The sequence below is a fragment of the Argiope bruennichi genome, chromosome 1 (genome assembly GCF_947563725.1).
Source record: "Argiope bruennichi chromosome 1, qqArgBrue1.1, whole genome shotgun sequence".
Classification (NCBI taxonomy): Eukaryota; Metazoa; Arthropoda; class Arachnida; order Araneae; family Araneidae; genus Argiope; species Argiope bruennichi.
The window spans coordinates 145,737,188-145,763,394 of record NC_079151.1 but is presented as its reverse complement, the minus strand read 5'-3'; positions in this window follow the sequence as shown (position 1 = coordinate 145,763,394).

The window sequence follows — 26,207 nt, the reverse complement described above, 5'->3', positions numbered from 1 at the left end:
ATTTTATTCTTTTTTTATTTAGCTAATTTGTTCGCATTTATTATGTGCAGATAAATGTGAGCCAAAAATCAAATACTAGTTGCAGGAGACTAAATTCCCTAAATTTTTGAAACTATAATGCTCTTAGAGATAAGTAAGAATCGTGTGAGCAGAATACGGTTGAAAAATAATAAATAAATAAAAATAATAATAAAAAGTGTTAAAATACATATTAAAATAGGATCATGGTTATCTAAAATGAATGAGAACTTTTTAAAAATATTGCCCTTCTTGCACACTAAATTTGATTTATTATAATTACTTGACGAACAAAACCTTCATCTGGAACATTTATTACTGAATTATAAATTAGCAGTGGAGGTTGAAAATGAATTCTTTTTGTTTTATATCCTTTAATCTTTTGACTATAATGAAGTCGTGTTCTGTTCTGTGTAGATGTTGTTATTTCTGAATATAGAATGCAATGAAGGATTTGCCTAGTTCTAAAAACTTGAAATCATTTTCATTCCATTTGGTACTGACTGATTTTTTTTAAATTCAAAATATAAATGCGTTATCAGCAGAATTATTATAAAAAATAACCGGAAGTCAGTGATTTCTTTTCCTTTTACAAGAGTATGTACGAGAGTTATCCCAAAACTATATTTTCTAAAGCAATTGAAAAAAGTAAACAATTATTTGAGAAATATTTTCCTGCATAAAGAAGAACATTGCTTAAATAGTTTTCAGTATAGTTTCCACCATTAATGAAGCATTTATCTTAGCATAGCACGAGTTTTTGTATGCTCTCCGTAGAAAACTGCTCCTTGCAATGATGAAAAAGTCAAAATTTGAGAAAAATTCATTGACTGCATTCTTTTTAATCTTTTCTAAAAGCATTTTAAATACCGAACATGCAGCCGATGCAATATTCAACAATCTAAAAATGACTTCTATGTTTGCCAATGAGTCAGCAAAGCGGACACGAAAGCGTAAAACGCACAAACACAACGCTTCCGTAACAAAAAAAAAATAATTAAAAACGGAGTTTTTGTATACCTGTAACGTTTAAAAAAAATTGATTATGACTATCCTTATCTCCTATATCGGCGTTGCAAACCTCGTGCCAATAACGGAAACATTTTAGATATTTTTTGTCTAGTCTATTACTAACTGATTCATCAAAATACATTCTGTTCATAAGAATGATGCCCCTGTTTCTTTTGTCTTTGGAATGAAGATCACGACTTTTGTGTTTATCCATAAAATAAAAGTTTGAGCTACCCAACACCTTATTTGTCTTCAGGTCGTCAAATTCTAGTTTATTTTTTCGCATAAATATGGCAACATTTTGTTTTAGGCCTAAAGCTATACTTTTAATCCCATATTTAGATGCTCTACTTGTCATGCTTTGTTTGATAGGACATCGGCCATGAAGAGAACTAACTGTTCTTCCATTTACATATTTTCATATCGTTAAAATAATTTTGTCTTATTTTCTAGGCATTATTCCCAAATTTCTCGAACTGGAGGAAGTTTATTAGTGCATTTTCATTTCTTATGAGTTGATTTACAGTCAGAATAAATATTTTACAGAAATTTATTCTTACCTTTTTATTGTTAAATTACTAATATACTGCGCAATTTTTTAAATAAAATCAAACGAAAACTATATCGGGTGACATTGACCAAAATGATACAATTTCAAAAAAGTTTACGAAAAATGTATGAAAGAAAGAAAACCATTTTAAGAGAAACAGTATCTTCACTAACAAATGGATGAAATATAAGTCAAATATTTCAATCTTGCCTTTTTTTCTAATGAAAAACGTTTCGAGACATATAGATTAGCAGAGTAAAATTCATTTTCTAAAAATGATGATAATATTATAAAGGATGGGAATATTTACACTTAATACACTACTATCATTTAACTGACAGTTAGTTATTCCTCTGACGCAATATCTTATGTAAGCAATGTAATAGTGGTTACATTTTACTAACGATTGGCATGCTCTAAAACTGTGTCAAGAGGCGTTATTATTCTAAACTGTTATGAAACGCATTCAAATGTGCGAAATTCCGAAGTGATGAGAAATTCGAAATGACGAATGATAAAGATGTTATGATCCATACAAGTAGCCATAACTGTTTATTTATTATTCATTTATTGCTTCCATTTGCTCAATAAAAGCAGGATTCGAGATATTAAAATTTGAACAAATATTTGAAGTAAAGTTTATATTTGAGAATATTACTATCACAAGCCAAAATTGCAATTTTTTGAATAAAAAATGGCGGCCTTTATAACCAGCTGCATTGTTCTTCTTTCGAGTTACTGCACAGATAGAAGCGTTTTTATTTTCACGTAAATGAAGTAAATGTGAATATAATATTGCAATCGTCAAAAAATTCAAACTTGAGATTGTGGCAAATTTCCATATTTTAGATTTTTTGAGTTAAAAAACACTTTTGGAATTATGTCTGCCTTGCCGTTCGTCTATCTGTCTTCTGCGACAAACATAACTCTAAAACACTATGAACGTATATAAGATTTTATCACCATGAGTTTTGACATAAAATTTTATTACCAAATTTGTAGATTTCTATCAAAGTTTGAGCGAAATCTGTTCAAAAGAAATTCCGTCTGTCCTACTGTTCGAATATAAATTAATCACAACAAAACAAAGAGATCTAGATGAATAAAAGTTTGTACTAATTTAATTCTTACAGTGTAGATATTAACAAATTTTGAGCCAAAGCCAGCAAGAGGTTAATCATCTACCGATCTGCTCTTTCAGAAACATTTAAACACAATAATTAAAAAAAAGCAACGGCTTAAATAAAAAATTTGGAATTTGATTTTATAACTACAAGCGAAATTCTGTGTCACGTTTTGATTTCAATAGGTTAGGAAAAAACGCATCTAAAACACAAATTCGATTTTCGGATACTATTAACCGTATACCAGGAATTAATCGCCGAAAAACTCGCCAAGGATAGTTAAAAATACTAAATTCATGCCAAAGGTTAAGATTTCGTAACTATTATACGCCAATGAAATGCAAGGCGTTATCTTATAACGCTTTTATTAGAGAGAATCTGAGGAAGTTTTGAGGAGACTGTTCCCGCTGGTTTTTACTTAATGATGAAGATCTGAAATGTGAAGATCCATCCTTTGATGGATCTTCTGACCTAGACCAATTTCTTCTATGAATACAACAAACTTTTAATTGCAATGTTAGATGTATACAAGCATGATGCGTGTCGGTTGGATGACTGCAACATGGCAATCAACAAATTGCAATCATGCATGGTAACTGCATGGTAATCAAATGGCATGTAAAATCTCTTGAAAGATTTTCTGACGTGGCCCAATTTACAGAATACAACAAATTTTTAATTACAATGTCAGATGAATGCATACAAGCATGAAGTGTGTCAGATGGAGGCGTGCAACATGGCAATCAACAAATTGCCCAGATTATACAATGGTCTTAATTTCTATTGGCTCAAGGCAATCAGGAATCTTCTTTTGTTAATTCTAATCTTCTCTTTGCAAACAAACATGAAAAAATATTTTTGTATTATACTGAAATGTTTTAAGGAATGATTCCTGAATTTTATATCTTCAGCTTCTATAAAAGTGCTCATAAAAGTCTGTTTACAAAATAGTTGAATGTCTTTTCTATTAATCACGTGAGAGAAAACAAAGATGTTTTTAGTCTCGTGAACTAAGAATTTTTCCTATGGGAGATATAAAAACAACATTGATAATTGGTTTGAATATTTGTTCTTTTTCACTTAGTTTGTTCTTCATCTTAGTTTGTAAAAGAGCCATTTTTTTACCATTTTTCACCATTTTTCTGAAGCACTTAAGATATGCAACTAGGTTAAAAATATAATTTTTCCACAAAATTTTGAAATTTTTTTTATGGTCTGAAAACAAAATCCAAACTTTGTAGATTCTAAAACATATTTTTCTTTTAATATATAAGATAAAACTGTGGATACAGTAATTTCAATAATATGAATCAAATATAAATGAAATCGGAAACGGTGTTATTTTTTTTTACCGAAAATAAGTCATTATTTTTATTTTAACCGTAAAAATTCTCCAAAATAATATTTCATATGTTTATATTGACTCTCTACCTTCTCAGCCATAATTTGCTTATTTTTGGCGTTTCTTATAAAAAAAGAATGAAAACTACATTTGTTTGAAGCACATGTGGATAAACTGATTTACAAGTACAACAATATATAAACGCATTTTCTGAAGAATGAATATTTCACTGTGATTGATTCACCCGAAACATGATATCTTCAAATCAATTACATAAAATTTCATGAAATTTGGTATGTATGCATCTAAGGTGTGATAGACAGCCGCGAATTTTAAGATAGCTTCATTTAGATTTGTTTTACAGACACTTTAAATTCAAAACATAAAAAATTTCGTCAAAAAATCATTAACAGGCGACTTCAAATGTTCATAAAATTTTATAAAAATTTTATTAAAAAATATCTATTAAAATAATTTTTATCTTGCGTTTTTTTTATATTTTATATAGTTTGAGGTATATATATACAGAAGATATAAAGATTAAATTTTTCCATTATTTTTTAATTTGTTTTTCTTAACATTGAAAATTTTACTAAAATTTCGTTAAATAAGCAGATATTTTTTTCAAAAAATATAGGCAATGAGTGTATTTTTTTTCTATTAGTGACGTTATCAAGTATAGTTTAGTTATCTGGCAAAATAAAAAATGTTTATGCATTGTTGTTGTTTTTTTCAAAATTTGTCTCCGAACCTCGTCGGATACCTTAAAACATGGGTAACTTTCCGGAGTGTGTCAGGGCGTCCAAGATATCAAAAGTTTTTAAAAAGGCCTTATCTTAAAAAGTAAAGGAATGTTTACTCATGATAAAAGGAAACTACGTAATAACAATTTTTTTTTGAATAAATAACCGTACCCATAGTAATAATTTTCCTTTATCTGGAAACTCTCATTCGAGGCTAACTGCAATGCTGTCACTTGAATACCTTGGAAATTACAGATTTTTTTAATATTTAAAATAAAAATGAGTTAATTACGAAAAATTAAATAAAAAAATGTTGAAATAAAAATTTAAAGTAGAAATTAACAAATTTCAAATATAGTGATGTTATAGTCTCACTTTATCAATCATATTTAACGAAGTTAACGGATTAAGGACTCCAGATAAAGGAAAAAGGTAAAAAGGCCGTTATAATATCTAACTAGGAACAAACTCCCATTTAGATTTAAAAATTTTTTTCAGAGGGAGTAGTCTCTACAAAACTTTCTCGCATACATTAAAATATAGATGTTATCTAAGAGAACACTTTACATGGCATTGGCGCACAACTCTTACGGAATATTAACCTTGGTCGAAAATTTAGCATTTTTACTGAATCCATAGTGTGATCCTTGGCGACTTTTTTTTGGCTGTTAATCCCTGTCATGCCGTTGATAATATCTGAAAATCGAATTTGCATTATAGATGTGTTTTTCCCAACCGATTAAAACCAAAGTTTGTCACGGAATTGCAATATTAATCACAAAATCATATACCAAATTTTATATATTTAAATCATTACATTTTTTTAGTCATAGCATTTACATGCTTCTGAAAACACAGACCGACAAACGGTTAACCCCTTGTTGGATTTGTTTCAAAATTTTATATGGCTGCTCTATAGGTGTTACTTCTTTGTACCGAATTTTTTCTATCTTGCTCTCTTTGTTTTACAGTTATCGTGTTATCGTATATTGTATTATGCAGACTTCCTCTGAATGGATTATGCAATATCGATGCATACAGATGCATATTACAGTATGCATCTGTATGTTGCGCCATATCTGTCATGTTGGTGGCATCATTCGACTAAAAAAATTTTATTCTTGTCGAAAACTAAATGAGAAGTATCTGCATATTCTGTTTATTTGCATTATCTTTTTTAATATGGGAATGTGAAATATATAAATTTTAGGTATTTACAAATAATTTCTGTTGCCATTATCATGCTCTCTTCCTCCATTAATTTTCAGTTTTTACCTCCATCCGGCTGGGTCCACTATCCATTTTTTTATTCCACTAAGAATCTTTCATATTCTAGAATTGTAGAAAGTTCTTTTTCTTTGGGACAGATTCAGAGGTCGTAATAACATTAGTCAATAAATAAAAATTTCAGCAAACATTTGTTTAATAAGTAGCATTATAAAATAATATGAAAATATATAATATATAAAATAACATTCTTGAATTCTTCTTTTTTCTTTTATATTTTGCGTGATACTTAAATGTCTTCATTTATATACATACCTAAAAATATTTGCTCTTAAGATATTTTCAAAATCAAAATAATGGGAAAATAGAATGAAAAATTATGGATATTTATCTGGTCTCTGAGGCCAGTTCGTTTGAATGTTAACATTAAAAATCAAGATCAAAATGATCGCTGATGTGAAATGTTCTGCTTCAAAGATAATACACGTAACAATACATTTGTGCATACAAACCAATTACATAAAATACATGTTGCATTTAAATTGTTCAGCATTTGATGTTAATAAATTTTAATTTTCCCAAAATTTGCAATTTAAATACTTGATACATTATTGCGTAATAATGCAGAAATAAAAAAATTCTAATTTTTTGAAATTATCTAAGAAAATGCCATATATATGTATTGTATATTGTATATATGCCATGTATTGTATGTATATATTATTGAAATTAGGAATAATAACAACAAAAAATAAATAAACTACAAAATTGAATATCCAATCGTCTTGTTTTATTTTTGTGTGGAGTATTAATGATGGATTTCAATATTTATCTCTATAGGTATGCTACAAAATTTGATTATTTCTCGTATATCTAATTTAACAAGTAATTTTATTTTAAAATTGCTTTCATTTGAATAAGAAACAACTTGTAGTATATTTTTCCATTCTCCACTGTAGAGGCCGAAAGAGAATCCACATTGATGCCGTGTAGTAATTGATTAATGGTATCTGATTGAATGATAATTGTTTATCATATAACTTCAAGGGTATTGATTTCCAGAAACGGTAATTTTATTGGCATCATTTAGTTGGATATCAATTAACTGATGATGGTAATTATATAATAACTCAATAGAGATTTGTGTAATTAATTGGTCATTTCATTAGAGTCCAATTATTATCTTATATAAGATTCATAAAAAGAATTAGATTATATTGTAAGAAAAAAAGATCTTTAGCGTGAAACCTATAGGTTCAAAACTATATCATAAAACTAATTCAATGAAGCAATAGATCAAAAGAATATTATTTAAAAAATTAGTACAAAAATAAAAAAAAGGTAAAAAATTAAACTAAAGAAGGAAGGTAATAATAAAATAGCTGAAGAATTTTCTTTGCTGTTTTTTTTTTTTTTTTTAATTCTTGTTTTGAGTCTCAATTTCAAGTGACATAATATTCTATTAGTCGAAACTCAGTTGTAACCGTCTTCTAGAAAAGTTTAAATAGATCTTCTTATAGTTTGTTTGAAATAATTTCGTATTTGAGAAATAGATTCTTTTTGTATTCTATTGTAAAATATTTGTTTGTCTTGGAGAATATTTTTTGACATGAATCTAGGCATTAGTTTAACATGGAGTCATGTTTAAACACTGCATCATAGTCTCTTGAAAATATAGCTTTGAAAATTCTTTGACATCATGCGTTAGCTTGGGGTAAGAATACAAGCAGTCAATAAGAGATGTGCAATAGATTCCTGAGTTAAATTACCATAGTATACTTCATATTTGAATAATGGGCATAAATATATTATTTTGAAGATTTCATACTATGATAATTCTTTGTTGCTATATGACTTGATCCATTTTTAATTTCGTAATAATAAATTATTTTATAATTGATTTTGTTTCAAATATGGCGATGTATTTATTAAAAATTTATTTAAATTTGAACTGTTTAATAATCAGTATTTTGAATAGTCATCATAATTATAGATTTTGAAACGATTACGTATTAGTCTTGCACTTGATAATGATATGCTCACTCTATTTTAGTGTGGTGAATATTTCTAGTAGCTTTCCTTCTTAACTGTTCTATAAACTTTGAATTATTTAAGTGAAAAATAAATTAGGCCCACCAATATTCATTCAGATAGATTTACTTGATACTGAATATTTTCAAAAGAATATCTTTTAACGATGTGGAAGTATGCAAATCATTTAAATGAATACAAGCTCAGACAGCAGATTAGCATCAGACAGATTTATAACCTGTCTGTCAGTAAAAACTATTCGTAGAAAGCCTTGCCGAAGTATGCCGCAAGGTCTTAAACTCTCCCTTCTCAACAGATTCCTAAATTCACTACTTTCTAAAATGCGATTACAATTTTGTCCTAGCTAATAGTATGCAAGTTTTGTTCATAATAACATCTCTATTTTTTAGTAAATTAGGATGTCCAAAAAAAGTAGCATTATTTCTCTCAATTTGTAAAAGATATACTCTCAATCACAAAGTTTCATCAAATAAGATTTTGCAATTGAAAAATATCATGTTGGTGCCTGGCAAGAATAACAGTACAAATTTTTAAAAATTAAATTTTTATACATCCCTTATTGACTAAAAGTGTCAGTTAGTAAACAGTCCCTTTTACATTCAGTTTTGCGATTCTTTCTAAAAATTGCTCATATATACTTATTTTTAAATTTATAGAGACTTATCACAAATTTAGATGGCAACAGTCATTTTAGGAAAATATAAATCTATCTATCTATATATATATATATATAAATGCCATTCTCTAATAGTATATCAATCAATCATCATGACTGACAGAACTTTTTTAAGCAAGCATAAATATTTTTCGCTTTGATTCATTGATAGTTACAATTTCGGCATTTATACGAAAGATATGAGAAATTTGAGAAACTGAAAATTTAAGATATTTCAGAGAAGTAAAGGAATGCCGAACAAGAAAATAAAATTTTTTCCTCTCATTTGTGCACTTTCTAATAGAATGTCATATTTCAGCAACAAGTAACGTTTGGAAAGGTTCACTATTTATAGTGTATGTAATTTTAATGCTGATCTAATTGTAGTAGAACACAAATATCACTTTCTGAATTCCCGGCTTCCTTTTATTATGTGTGTACTTAAAATGACATAGATATAACAAACTACAGGATCCTTACTTTCCCAGGGTAGAACTGGGAAGATGTGGCATTATATAAATGATATAGAAAACGACTTATTTTTCGAGTTACATTCATGTTAGAGTAAGAACAGTCAGTTTAAAACTCGACGTTCCAAAAATAATTGTAAAGAGAGCATTTCAACGAACTGACTTGAGAAATTTTTTGAGAAATGTAATCTGGACAGGCGAATGTTATTTTAATCGAAATAAAAACGATAGCTTTGGGAGCGGTAAATATTCTTCGTACAAGAGGTTCATTGTTACTGGTAGTTTTCTGCAAATGTGTGATGCAGATTTTTAAAACCTCTTTGGTTTGTCCCATTTTCTGCAACAATATATTGAGTGGAAACTAAGGGTTAAATAGCTATTAGCAGTATATGTTTTCAAGATCTTTGCCAAGGAATCAAAAATGCCTGTCTTTATGCTAAAATTGGATCGCCAAGACACAAGTATTGTTAAAAGAATGGAGCTTTATATAGACATCGAAGGTGTTCATTTTGCAGACCTGAATACTTTCTGGAATTTAATGAAAGTCAATTAATGCTTTATTATTTCTCATTTCTGCCTTTTAATAATCTTTGTGAATGTATGATTTCGCTGAAAATTACCTCGGAAGATTCGCTCAAACACTTTTAGAAGCATAGAAAAATTGAATTTTAATATCTCAGGAAATTTTAGGAACAGATGCATGAAGTTTTTAGTCCTTATAGATGAGTATAAGAAAAACCTTTTTCCAATAAACATTTTTTCACTAAGGTAGGCGAGCAAAAATTTAATTTTTTAAAACTTTTTATTATTACTCTCAACAGATGTCAAACTATTGTGCAAATACATTTTAGTACATTATTTGATGAAACTTTGTATTTAGAAGTTATTGCCTCATCGCAATAGTTAAGGAAAATAAGACGTTTGCACAATTTTTTTGGATCACTTTGTGTATTCTTTTTAAAATATAAAATAATTATTTTCATTCCTTTATAAATAGTGGTCATCTTATCGAATTATTAAATGGGTCGAAATTTTTGAATTTATGTAAATATGTGTATATTTAAAATTTAATAATTACATATGTGATATATTCTTGTATAATTAAATTAGGAATTGTGAGATGAAAGCAATATGTGTAAAATATACTGTTTTAGTTCATGTTTATTCAAAAATATAAATTAGCTTTAAGAATGCTTTCAAAAATAATGGATTTTGTCTTTAGTTAGATGAAGAAATGACGAAGTGAAACTCTATTATTTAAAAGAATATGTATTTTTTAAATATTTAGTAGAATTATCCATAATCATTCTGTTTTTTTTTAAATAATCATCCCCTGCTCTAATTAGAGACGGTTTTTACACTGCAAGTTTAGGGACCATGAACATAATTATTTTATCATTTCTTGCTCAGAGACCATATCAGATAGATGTATCATTTCATAATGTGTGAGTATTTAACAATAGCAACAATAAATTCTGACATAGAAAAACCTTTTTTCTGTTGCTAAAAATATTTGAAACGATTAATTTATTTCGTAAAATAACATTGGAATGATTAAGTTTATTCCCAGTTTGACGTCATCAATTGCATCTGCTCTATATGAACCTAACCTTACTACTCTTCAACGACTTTGGTTTCTATCAATAAATCTTATACAGAGATTTTTATTTGCACCATATAGTGCACGTTTCCTTTTCTCTAAAGCTATTATAAAAATGAAGAAATAAAACGATCTATAATATTTACAGAAATTATTTAAAGAAATGTCTTTGACAAAAAAAGGAACAAAGTTAACTGCAATGAAACTATTAAGATGGCGTCACAGGCAATAAAGATAGCTTATTATCTAAATATAGTTTAACTTAAAAACAACATATTTTAATACGGTAAATACAAGTAAAGTCGTATTTATATGTTAAACATAACTACGCATGCCATGCTGGGTTTTTTTTCTATTGTGCTGTGATGCTATTTTTCCTGCAATATGTCTAACCGATTCAAAAAATGACTTTGGCATTGTACATTTGAATTTCCTCATTTGAATATGACTTGAAACTGCTGATGACATCGGAGATTTCATGTTATCCCTGAATGAAATTAAGATTATTTATTTATTACCTTAGCAAATATTTTAATCAAGATGTGTTCAGCTGAATAAAGAATGTGATTTGAACATATCTTTATTCAGATAATTTGGAATATATTAGATTTCCAACTACCGAATCTAATGCGATAGAAGGGAAGGCCGGATTTAAAAAAGCCCGAGATAATCGAGATTTTCTATCACACTTATAATACTTTAACTTTATATAAAACCTTTTAATACCAAAAACCGCACTTATTTACATTTTCTGATCTACTTAGTACAAGTCAATACTTTATAAATATGCATTGTGTTCTATGCGTATTTTTTTTGTTTTAAATATTGTATAAGAAGGAAACCTAAAAGAAAAATATTGTGTATGATTTAGAATAAATGATTTTTAATATAGTAAATTTTATAGAGTATAATTTAAATGCAGGCAACATAATGGCTCTCAGAAATCCTGTGCAGCTTGAATGTATGTATTTTTGAAATAACCAAATAAAGCATAGGCGTAAAGTTTTGAATTGATTTTCATAAAAATGATTCAAACATATTTTGTTGTTCATTGAAAGGTAATTATATTAATGTGAGAAATTAGATCTCAAATATAAGAGTCAAAACTGACGGTTTCTAATTTTTGAAAAAATTTCGTGACAGAAGTCTTTTCTCCAAGTACTGTTACGCACTTAATGAGCAGAAGGACTGTAGCTGACAAGCTGTTGGAATACTTTCTAAAGTAAATTAAACCTTTATTTTTATTTCGGGAGATTGTTCGTCGCTCAGTCAGTCGATTATTCATACAGCATGCTGCTTTTTTTTATTTGGAGAGATTGATCGTCGCTAGGACAGTTGATTTTTCCTACAGCCAATTTTTTTTTATTTCAGGAGATTCCTCATCGCTCGGACAGTCGATTATCATACAGTTTACTGCATTATGGCAGCATTGTTTTCAAATTTCATGTAAAATGAATAGGAAAAATATTGTGCCCGTTATTATATGTCCACATATGTATTATGAAATGTTCCGCTCAAAGTCATTCAAGGCATTCATTTAGGATTATTTGAAGGACTTCTTCTCAAAGAGGCAGATGGTGATTATTAGAGTTTAGGATGTTATAGCATTTTTATTAGTCTTCAGGTGTTCCTTTGCAAAACATCATTAAAAAGAAGTGAGAAACAAATAACAAAAATGAAATGAAAAATTAATGAAAATAAGATTATATTAAGAATCTATTAAATTAAAATAAACAAGGTTCAAAAGAAATCATGGATTGACGAATTGTGCATATTATTTGCATACGGATTAAAAAATAGTTAAAAGGGCCTGAAGAAATTATCTCTAAATGAAAATTTGCAGGAAAAGGTTCAGTAGAAAATATAGTTTGATGAGTTATAGAATTTGTCCCGACTGTTAAATGATCTCAGAATGTTCATAAAATCTTTCTGATAAAGGCAAAGAAGGCATTGGAAGGAAATTGATTCAGTGCTGTTTAGTTTTCAGAAATGTAATATACTTAAAACTGCGAATAAAACGCTTTATTTTCAGCTCCTTTAAAAGTTTTAAGGACAGGATAAAATGACTCAAAAGAGAACCAGAAAAATTATTGAATTTCGGAAATTGTATTATTGTATAGTATATTTTAGGTGATAAAATAGTAGACACTATACAAAATAATACATAAAATTTGTCATTATATTAGAAATTCCATGCTTCAAACATATAAAGTGTGATCTGACTGAATCAGCACAGAAATAAAAGAGCTACAAAGACTTAAACGATAACATTTTATTTATCTCAAACAATATAATTAAAAAAGAGAATGCTATTAGTGCATTTACAGCTGTCTTTATTCAGAATGGCATTAAAGCTTACGCTTTATTTCTGACATTGTTTCTATAGTTGAAAAATCTTGCAGTGACATAGTTTTTCCGTAAATTTTTAGAGGAGTATTTTATCCCCAGTTTTAGTATGATGTAAATGAATTAATTTACTTTTAATCAATTCTTTAAATTGTAAATACCAATATATTAACAAAAGAAGAAAAAAACTCAAAGGAATTTTTAGTTTTAATAATCTCTTAATTAATAATCTCTTTAAAATTAAAAAAATAATCTATTAAAATGACCTAAAAGATCGTTTCTGAATTAATTTGCATTTTCATATATTTCAATAAAATAATAAACGAATGTTTTGATTTCTTTTAAAATTATATCGTGAACTCAAAATTGTTGATGCTCCAGAATTTATTTCTCTTCTAAAGAACGGATAATAAAATAATTAAATTAATATTTTAAAAATACATTGCCGTATTCTTTTTCATCCAAAAATACAATTTTTGTAAAGATATTAAATTTTTGGATTTCTTTTATTAATCACTTCCCAATCTTATTTTATTCTCTGATTCAGGGATTGGTCTTTTTATTTTTGAGCACCGTCTTCTACTGCACCCCCTCCAAATCATTGTTTGTAGAATAAAGGATTTTATTAATAATGTCAAGAACTTGGATAAGCTAAAGAGCCAGATAATTCGATAAGCTTATAGCCAGACGAATCTGAAGGAATTTCAGTTTCGATTTATGTTTTATTTCATTTTTAAATAATAGTATTAGTTCAACATTAATAAAAGAAAAGCTGATATTTACTCATTATGTTAATGCATTCTTTTAATGGCATTTAAAATAAAAAGCAGCTGGTGTTTTCTCGTTAAAATTTTCTCGCATACTCACTTATAAAGGTGTTATCCCCTAGCCCCTTGAAAAAAATTGTGGCTCAACATTATAAAGTTCTATCTGATAATGCATGATAAAAAAAAGTCATAGACTTAAACTGTATCAGATTAAACTAAAATTCAATTAATCTAGCACGATTCTATTGTGCCTGATATAATCTTCAATACTCTTCAATAATATGCGATGAATTTTAACAAAATATTTATGATTTTTGAATGAATTATAAGTGATTTCGTAAACTCAACTGAAAAAAAAAATAAGGAAATTACGATTTATATTGCTTGCATGTTATTATTTCTTGAAATTTCAAGTACATTTTTTTGTTTAAGATCTTGATTTATTTTTCTTATTTCATGTGTTTTATTGGCAATGAATGTTTGAATGTTTGATAGCGATTTAGAAAGTTTCCGATATTTGAAATTTATTTTTTCTTCTATTTAAATCATTTCAAATAAAAATAAATAAGCTAACTACGTAAAAAAATGAGTTTTTTGTTGTTGTTGTTGCTTAGTTGCAATAAGTAGAAATGTGTCTATTTCAGAGCAATAATCAAAGTATATAATCCCTTCAACATATTTCTTTAAAAAAATTTAATGTTCTGAGAAATTATAAATTTGGAAGAAAAAATCAAAAGTGAAAACATTTTTTATGAAAAAAAAAGTATAAAAGCTTTAATAACCTCATGTTTTTCATTTTTTTTCAAAAGTACCACATCCAATATAATTTTAATGTGAAAACAGAATGGTAGTATTAGTAGAAAGAAACAGTAAAAAAAATCCAAATAATTTTACTATTTCGATCTTGCGTCTTAGTCTGAATCCTGATAAACAACCATTTAGATATAAAAATAATTTGCACAGGAGACTTGTTCAAGAAAGGAAACTAATTCTCTTGCAAAATATTGTCTGTGGTTACTCACCTATCTCAGCTCCATTATTTACTTAACTTGGATTTTATTCTTGCTCGAAATTTCACAGCAAGCCTGAGAATAAGTGTTATAAAATTTTTAAGTTTGAGAAAATGGGGATCTAACATAATTCTTTGAAAATAATTGATGATGCCTTTTTATTAGATGCCCACATTTTCGACCACCGTTTTAAATGATGTCTTGTCGGGTGAAAATGCTTTTGTTCAATGTACTCATTTAATTTAAATTTTCACAGGCAAAAAAATTAGCGAGCTGTGTGAAATTCCATAAAAGCATATTTTTTTAGAATTCATAAGCAGTTAGATTTGTTAGCGAATATTATCTTAGTCCTTGCGTCGAAAATATAGATAATAAAGTGTTGGTTTCATTTTGAATTTTTAATTGTTGGTATTTAATTCGTTTATTATTCGTTTATTATCGATCAATAATTTGAATTTTGCTTTGAATAAGTGTTACTCAATTCGAAGCATTAAAGAAGTGAGAAGAAAATTTAGTACTAACTCACATGAAGCATTTATTCATTTTTTAAATACTTAAGCGCTTAACAATTGTTTTTACTTAAATAAAATAATTTTTCCACCGTCAGTGATAGATATAATCCATTTATGACAAAAAAAATGACTTAACTAATATTATTTCAACAGCTTCTAAGGAATCTAAGTGTACAGTATTATTATTGTAAATATTGATGCTGTATGGAAAGTTGGAAAGATGTTGGCCCCGATATCTTCTCCTTTATCCATTCCTGGTATACAATTACAACGTCCATCTCAAGGTAAAATTCACATTGCAATGGTTTAAGTAAAACAAGCTTTTCTTAAGATAATTTCTTTATTGGATATAGTATGATAATGTATAATTAACTTCAGAAAAAGATTTAATTGGCCTTATAATGATGTTAAAAATCACAAAAATACTTAACCCAAATGGAATTTGTTTCATTTCTCCTCTTTTTGACTGGTAATTGTAAATTTTTTATATCTATATAGCCTTCGACATGAATGAAAAACTGTGTCTTTTACTAGAATATATGGCATGCATCCCCTGAAGAATTATTTGCGGCCTGTTTGATCATTTGAGGTGAGTCATGTGACTCAATCGGCATGAATAGTCATTCTGGCTCTATGATCGACGCATGATAGTCTCTAATCCAAGCGACACATCGGCCTCCCCTCTTACAGAGATGTGACCTATTATCAGAAATGGGCCTATTATTAGAAATAATAATGTTAATTTTGTGACTTGCCGTTTTCTTATTAATTTAATATTTTTTAAATAAAAGAAAATATTTAATACTTGTTATTTAAAAAAAATCCATAATAAATAAGGAATATATAACTATTTGAATTCACCCAGTTGAAATTTTCTAAAAACATACTTAACATACTGAAATGGATGGCTTAATCGAATGTAATTTATTAAGTGCCAGCTGATATCAAATTTCCTGCCATACTGAATGTATATGTTGTGCAAAATATATTTTTGCATCACAATATCGAAGATCCCTTTATGTCCGAGGGAATGAGGTGTCTTTATATCGCTCTGTCCCTTCAACTCCCATAAGACAAATATCTCTAACCGTTGCCAACGATTCAAGACGAAGAAAGATTAAGAACAAAAATTTAAAGAATACGAGCGAAGATTTAGGAAAAAAGATTACGAACAAAAAGTTAAAGACTACGAACAAAGATTTAGGAACAAAGATTAAAAAGAAAAATTTAAACGATACAAAGGCGATGCGAATCATTGCAAAATAACTATAACTGAAACTACTTTGAAAGAGGTAAGAAGTCTTATTATTTTAAACAGATTTCTAGTATTAATTATTCTCTTATAAGAACATGATTTTTAAAACTATTTCTAAGAAAGATCTGCAAACATAAATTAATAATAAAAGTTCATGATAAAATAGAAAAGTGTATTTGATGTATTTGAATATGGTGAACATTTTAATTACGAATATCAATTCAATTTGAATTGGATATCGCATCAGTTATAAATATATATGTCGTGATATTTATCTTGGCTAATATAACGATTTTAACTGTCGGAAATACTAAGATTTTAGTTTTTCCCGCACGATCATTAAAACAATTATTGCGATTAAAATATTTATTCATGAATCGTACATTTGATACCTATAAACTCTTTCTCTTTTTAATAAGTTAAAATTTACGAATCTTTTTAAAACGATTATTTTAAATATAAATTTAATAACCAGAGCAGAACAGATTGTTAATGACAATAAAGAACTTACATTGGCATGGAATGTTGGGGTTTGCGATTATATCATTTAAAACTTTATAAATGAAACCTTCATTAGCTTCTCTTAAATTTTAAGTTTTGAATGTTTGCCATTTGTTAAATTTATAACTATAACTTACAAATTTTTCGGTGTTATAACTGTCATCAAAATAGCACGTTAATGCTTTTTTTATTAATTTTCCTTTGGTAATTATACCTCTAGTTTATTTGAAACATTCTATAACACGTCTATTTTATAACAAAATAACACGTTAATACTTTTTATTAATTTTCCTCTGGTAATAATGCCTCTAGTTTATTTGAAACATTCTATTTTTTTAAAATTTACTTGATTTGATAGCTGTATGGTTTTACATAAATATGAAGCAGATTAATCAAATTTTAAAGTAATAATTTCAATATTTCAATATTGCTCCACCTGTGGATCTTTACTGAAATGGCGTCATTTTTCAAAAAATTTGTTTCATAATGAGTCGGTATCAGGAAATGAAATATTTCTGTTATTTAAATTTGGTTTAACATTTTTTAGTTTGAAAACTCTTTTATTGAAAAATATTTAAGTTACTGAATAATATTTAAATAAATAATTTAGTATATTAAATAATTTTCAATTATTATTTTTAGCAATAATAAAAGCTATATATTTAAAATAAGTATTTTTTAAACTAGTTCTAGTAATTTAATTAGTTTTAATATGCATTTTGACTAAAAATTAACAAGGTGCAACTGCGATTTCCGGAACATCAAATAGAAGGATGGGAGAAAAATATTTAAATAATCAGTTTTCCTTCAACTAGACAATATTTTTAAGAAAAATTTTAAAATTTCTCTAAGTATTATTTAAAAAAATCTTGGAAGAGAAAATTTTATATATATATATATATATATATATATATATATATCCCTAAAATGGCAAATTCAGTATTTTCTCCTAATACTGAATAGAACTGTCGTTTTATCCTTTTATGTTAACATTTATTTTTATAAAAAATGTGCAACTTTTTTTTCATTTGCTTAATATATACATATAATGTAGAAATTGCTAAAAAGTAAGCGCAAAGTTAAAATTTAAAGCTAAAACAAGTTCAATTCTTATTATTTTCTTGTTATAAATAGAATTTACCTAGAAGGGGGCCTCAAAATAATTTAGAGTCTGTGGCCTCATGTAGTCAAAATCCGCCAGTGAGTGTTTATAATTAAACTTCTCCTATAAACAGCATCCTACAAAGCAGACGGGTGAACGGATTGCAACGAAATCTGCTATATAAACTACACACGAAAAGCGCTCACAGAATTTCGAAAAAAAAAAGTTCCAAAATGTCCACAAGAGGGCGTCTTTTACGGAAAAACATTAAATTTAACACAATAAACGACCAACCCGAATACAGAAACAATATTAAAAATCCAACAAAAATTATGAGTAATAAAATGAAAAAAACCGGGAAAAGCTGGAACCTCCATAACGCTTCATGTGCGGAGCATCACAACTGATCAGTTGCGATCAGCTGTTGAACACACTGTCCATCTACTTGAAACTTTGCAGATGAATGAGGATGGTCACTTGGAGCACCTTTCTCTACATCGTCCTGGGCACGATAAACAACTGCTCTTCTTGTGCAATTTTGCTCTAATCTGTTCTTGTTTTAACTGAAACTTTTTTTTTCTCAAACAGCATATTGTTATTTTTTTCCTTACCTTTACTAAATATTGTTCGATGACAAGGTGATCAGAAACGAATCAATAAATATTAATATTGTTTCTGTATTCCGCTTTGGTAGTTTATTGTGTTAAATTTAATGTTTTTCCGGAAAAGGCGCCCTCTAGTTGACATTTTGTAACTAATTTTTTTTGAAATTCTGTGAGCGCATCTTGTGTATAGTCTGTACACCAAATTTCGTTGCAATCCGTTCATCCGTTTGCGTTGTAGGAGGCTGTTTCTAGGGGAAGTTTAATTATAACCATCCTGTAGATAAATAATATCCTTAGGGAAAGGGGAGTGTTTCGAAGGCTCATAAGTCGAAGTACTGGCGAGTGTCATCAAACCGTTCCGCATGTAAATCATCCTGCAACAAGGAATACGATCAACCGAACCACAATCGACTCTCACATATAAACTAATCGGCCAGGGCAGAGGCACCTCTCAAGGACCAAATCACACTTCTGTCTACATCTCTCAGCTCCACCCACCCCTCCTCCCTCCTAGCTTCAACCACCGATTATCCCTAAAATGGGCAAAATTTCACATAAAGAAAATCATAATTCATTATGCAAATGGAGAAAATGCTAAACGGAATTTTTTTTTTCAATGTCTAAGTATTATAATCTTCAAGATTCCACCGGAAGTTCTATCGATAACCAGTCTACTTTCAGCCAAATCTAGATTTTTCCATTTGATAATCAAATGTGCTAAATATATTCTACAAATATTTCGAGAATATCCAATAGCGGACAGGACAATTACTTGAATATATATAAAAGTCTTACAAAACTAAGAGCATTAACATGCAGATATGTTATCAAAATACATAATCTAAACATGCATAGATCTTATATTACACAAATACACTTCAGCTGACGCGAAATATATACTTCTATATAATATGAACGAGATAGATTAATTTTCCATGGACTTACAATTACTCTCTTCGAGTTCTCTATAATTATATAAAATAAAAAAGTTTAATTAAAATTTCGATTTAAATATTACTTAAGATACATACCTCTATGTTTCTCATATAAGAGAGAGTGTTTTACTTTTCGCTGATTTTTAATATTAATTTTTTATTGTCTTTGTATGCCAGTCCAAATTTCTGTTGCGAATGATATTAACTCTGCTTAGTTTTGCATTTATGATATATTTAGGAAAAAAAAATGAAATTTTACACTTGCACTATTTTTTTAAGAAACCTTAGATATTAGTCAAAGAAACAGCATAGTATCGTATTTTTGACCTATCAATAATAACTACCTTATTATACCTACTATATCTTTGACTTATCTATTGTAACTGACTCATTATACCTATTATAAAAACAAACAGAAATGAGAAAAGGAATCTATTCACATAAAATGATAGTGTTGTTTTTGCGTAAATCTCAAATTAAATCATTACTTGTTAATTAATGAGAAATATTTTTATTGATTTTTTTAATTTGAAAAAAAATTATTACTAATTCCAAAATTTATTATTAAATCTTTTTTTTTCTTAAAGAAGTAGAGTTTTTTTTCGAATTCTTTTCTATTTATTAAAAAAAATGCTGTTGGGGCCATCATTTGATTTTAGTACCCATAAAGCTAGTTTTTCAGAACCTTTCAGACATAATCTTTAACGTTTGATTTTCCTTTACTTTGTTCTAGTTTTCGTTGAGCCTTAAGGAAAGGCCTCTAATTTTCAGAGGATTCTACTGAAGAAGTCAATGGTTTCTTTGAACTTATAAAAGTTTGAGTCAATAACTGTGTTGATGAACTTATAATGGATGAATCATGCATGAAATATAGATGAATCACCGGCCTGTTAGTTATAGATGAAAGCAGAGACTCATCATCATTAAAAGTGTTTTCATTAAAGGGAACAAAACTTATAACATTGAAGCTTTTCAGGGTATCATTTGGCTTTGGATTTAGTTACTCAATTTAGCTGCATCATACGTGGCCATACGTTTACGCTTTTCATATTTTAATTAATTTAACTATTTTAATTAATCTTTCTTTAAAGAGTAAAATTTCAATCTATGAAGAAATGAAAAGAGAAAATTTATTTCGAATGTCCTAAACATATTTACCTTTCCTCAATTACAATGTTTTTGAAGGATTGGAATGGATATATCTTGCGATAGACCAGATGACTAAAGGTCATGGTATGCACAAATTACAACCTTTCCGACATTTTGGGAAAAAGATTTTAAATGAAGTGTCCCTATTTCATCTTTGACTGGTCAAAGGGCATGATTGTCAAAAGTAAGATATGGTGTAGTTTCCTATTTAAATTTCTGTAACTTGTTTTTGATTAGGAATAGAAAAATCAGAATTCACAGAGTTCATAAAATAAGACTGTGAGAGTGTCTAAAGTACATATATGCAAATGTTGTGTTTTAATTGAAAAAAAAAATACTATGAGGCAAAAAATTATGTTTGTAATATTTACTTTTAGTTGCGAAATTAAATAAATTTTCTTTTTCAATAAAGTATCCATTTTTTAAAATAATTAAGTAAAGTTATTAGGGTTTAATCTTTGTATTAAACATAAAAACAATCAAATTTTGATTCTCATTACCATTTGAGACAGAATTTGTCAAAAGTGTAGCACTTTTCCTAATTGTAAAGATTTAAAATATTTTGTTTTCAAAAATAAGCAAATTAATGATGCGAATACAATATAAGTTATTTAGTTTCTAATTTAGGTATTAATTAAATCCATATATATTAACAAAATAATACTTTTCATTTAAATTAAATTTTGAAGGCAGAATACCAGAAATAAAACAGAACCGCAGAAATAAACCAGTTTATTAACAAGAGAAAACTTGAGGATAAATTTGATCATTTCAATAATTCCTATTCGAGTTACACTGTTTTCATTTAGATCAATACAACCAAATGATGCTAGGTTTACTGAGAGATATCATTCTTTAATATTTTTCATGTCATGTCATGAGATTTAGAGTAGAACGATCAAGAATAAAGATTGATGTTTGTTAAAAAATGTCCAATCATCAATGTAAAATCATGCAAAAGATATCACAAAAACTTCTAAAATCAGTGGAGAAATTATATTAAATAAATTACTTGGCTTATTCCAATAGAAATTTATATAAATCAACCGTGTTAGATTTCTAGTACCTTGATGTATCATGTATCAAAGTTTGGAGAATGATATAATAGCACAAATATTTCTCTTCTCACCTGGCTAAGAAATCTCAAATTTATAGAGCAAATGTAAGAATTTTATAACGTTTTTTATTTGACAAATAAGAAATAAAAATCTTGTTATGTCAAACCATGAATTGAACACGCTAAATTTTTTTCTTACATTTTCAACAAACAGTTTTTTTTTTTTTTTTTTTTTTTTTTTACAATTGGGATTTTAATAACCTTTTGTGCGAAAAAAAAGAACTTTCCAACCAGCCAAATATCATATGATCCAGTACCAATAAATTCGTTTGTTCAACAGTTTTTGTAAAATATAAAGACGCAGGTTTGAAACAGCTATGCACACTGTGAAAAGCTAAGCAGTAAAAGATATGAGTAACTATTCTATAAGTATATAATAATAAATAAAACACGTAACATATCTATGATTATAATGTCTCTGAGACTGCTGTCATTTTAAAAAGCAAGTCTATTTATGATAGTTAATGTCCCAATTTAAAAATTTTTAAAGCAAAAATAAACGCAGAGTTAAAAGTAAGAAAAAGATAATACAGGCCGCTTGAAAGATGGGACTGCATAATATTTCTTCAAAAATATTTGGAAAGATTGTTTTTGAATTTATTAAATTTACTTTTCGCATAAATTCCCATTTTCTTTGAAATAACCGTACCATTTTCCAACAAGAACTAGCCATAATGACATTATTTAGTGAAATTGAACCGCCAATAAATAGTTTATGCACACAAAAATATAAAACATTCTTCAAATAATGTACTTATTGAGTGGACCATAGACTTTTGAGCAACTCACCTTGGCTGCACCGTGAAGCACATTTGGAAGCACGCTCATACTGGGATGAAAGCGAAGCACATCACTACAAAATTTAAAAACATGAACGAAGATAGACATGTTTCCTTATTTTATAGCAAAAATACGGGAAACTGCCAACCAACCAACAGAGGGCTGTGAAATTAGTTTCCTCACTCAATATAAGTGGTCTTCAAAAGTATTTATTAAAATACATTCTGCTCAATAAAGGAGAAATTTACAATTTTTTTTTAATATTTTAATAAAATATATCTGAAGTTGAAGGTATCTATTTCTCCAGTCATAATTGGAGGACCTTGTGATATATTAGGGTTTAACGTCTTATTCCAAATATTATCTTCGAAGACTGGATCTGGTTTTGACCGACAACTTCCATAATTTAATTTGATATTCAAAGAATTTTCTCTACAGATATATCTTGCAACTACTTTGGATGCTTAAACTATTACCATTAGCTATAAATATCTATGTTTTCATCGAATTTCACACAAAAAATCATGAATTCTATAATTGACTAGGTGTTATTAAAAGCAACAACATTATGTCCATATTAAATCAATGAGAATTCTAATGAACCTATTAACCCTCAGATACCTTATTTGAAGAAGGTTGATATAACACTTCGCATAACCCTTATATTTCCTTGGGAAGATTTTTTCTTTTGTTATATGAAGGCAGCACTATAATAAACACTGCAATTTTTCAGGTATCTGCTGTTACTTATAGTTTTGTGATTTTGAGCGGCAATTTAAGATATTTCATACATTATGAAAGCCTTTGCCCTTTGTGCCATTTCATCAATTCAAGCCTATATGAGAGAATTAGAGAGTAGTATTAAAATATAATGGTAAATGAATCTTATTTCATAAATTTCTTTTTCAATAATGAGATTTTATGATGTTGTATTCAACTGCAGGCAATGATAACTTCAAAGAATTTTTATATAAAAATAATCATAATTCTTTTGTATTTTAGTTTTTAATAATAGAATTAAAAATAATTTTATAATTTTTAATGCAAATATTATATTTTTTCTTTTTTTACAAAAAAATAGTGGAATAAATTCTATTCTCTATTCGGTGAATATGCCCACGGAAAGAATAAATACTTTTTTCGGAGGAATAAAATCCAGAATATTTTCTATCGGAACAACGTGCCATAAGTAATGACATTTATAATTTTATAAAAGTGAAAACAGAAAGGGAATGTAATTGCCCAAGATAATAATCGAGCAACTTTTTTTTTTGCAATTTTTCAATATTTTCACTTTGGTACATGCAATTTTTATCACTTTTGGTAATCAATTATCACAAAAATTAGAGTTTCACTACTAATTTATGTTTATAGCTGTAAAATTAGCAACACTTAGAAAAGGCATTAAACTTTTGCTCGCAATTAGATTAAAGATGACTTTAATTTTTTTATTGTTTTCGTTAAATTTTTTACACGCTTAATTTGAATAAACATTATTAACCTTTATTACAGAGGAAATAAATGTGTTGTGTCAGTGGTACCTTACCTAACATGAGAAAGAAACAAAACATTAAAAAAATAATGATTAATTCTGTAGTAAATGTAATATTTAAGCAATAAAATATATAATTGCAACTTCAATTAACTTTTCATGTTACAGAATTCTCTTCAGTCTTTTTTTACCCAATTCTTAAAGATAAAAAGCTGATTTCGATGTTCACTTTTTTAATAGGATTTACGAAGAATATTTTATTGATGATATTGATTTTTTGATCGATAAGTCAGTGAATGAATAAGATCTCCAATGGATCTCTAATTCAATGGATCTTAACATTTCAGATTAAATTTTTTTCATTAATCATTAAAGAAAATATTCTAGCACTAAATTAATTATTGTACAATCGGAGAAATGAATTCAGTTTTATATAAGTAACAATTCTCTTAGACATAATTTAAATATGAAATTCATCAGTAGTTCCTAATTCTTTAATACTTCCAATTACCCTTAAAGATGAAAATATATTTTATACTATGAAAAAATTTTTTAAAAAAATTTACCTGGCTGCAGTGCTAAATTAATTCATAAAATTGCCATCAGTAAACATTATTGATTTTTTTAGTTAGTAAATAAAATTATAAGATAGTTGTTATAAATAATAAACATGATTTTTAAGTATTTTTTCATTGAATATTATTGTCTCTAAAAAGTAATACTTTCATTTCACTTAGTGAAAAAGTTTTTTTTTTAAATATTTTTCTTACAATTATATCTAAACTTATTCTAAATAAAACGAAATTTTTAAATAACCATTTCACTTTTGTTGATAATGTTCCAATTTGCTTTTCTACCTTGAAACGGAAATCTTGTTTTTATTAATTACAGTTTCGGCTTCATTTGTTTATTGTTCACTTTTCCTACGATTTGGATATCACAATTTACTTTATCAATTGAAACTTTTGCTCATGTATGCGAGGAATTGCATTTTAATTGTGGGATAATATTATGCTTGAAAATATAAAGTTATATTTTTAATATGTATTTAAAACACTCTTATTTATACTTTGATCGTTTTAATATTTTAAACATACAAATAGTAAATATAAAGAATGATGGGATTGTAAAGATATCTTCTTAAATTAATAAAAATATGCCTAAGTATTTTTAAAAGCAAAAAATTTCAAAATAAGACCATGTCTATATGCAGTAACAGATAAAGGATTTTAATTAAAAAATGAAGGAAATTGATACTTTAAATAGTGGTAAGAAAATTACATGTTAAAATTTTAATGTTAATGTATTGACACAAATAATTGGATTGTTCTTTTAAAAAAAGGATACACTTCCGAAGAAACGTCACTTTTATTTGCCGCAATTACTTAACACAAATAGACATAAAATTATGCCAATCATTGAAATGTACTTACATCACAATATCCTGATCTGTGATAAGTGTTTTAAATACTATCCATGCTTTCAGTCATCGGTGTTTGAATATCATAAAAAAATACATTAGAAAGCTTTACATAAAGAATGAAAGAAATAAAGAGTCTTTGCCTGTGGAAAGGACGGAGTTTTCGTATATTTTTCTGATCTACGCTAGTTGCACGTTAAGAAGATCAAATTCATTATCCACAAAATACTAGATATTTTTAAAGTCTTCATCAAACGTTAGATTTATAGTGTTGGCTGAACAAACATTTTTTAAAATTATATTTTATTATTTCACTGTGCGATTCTCTTAACACTTGAAAGTAAAACATAAAAAAAAATAGTGACAATTTTGAAAAATAAATTGTTTAGAGGCTGCTCGTATGATTCATTTTTGAATCTTACTC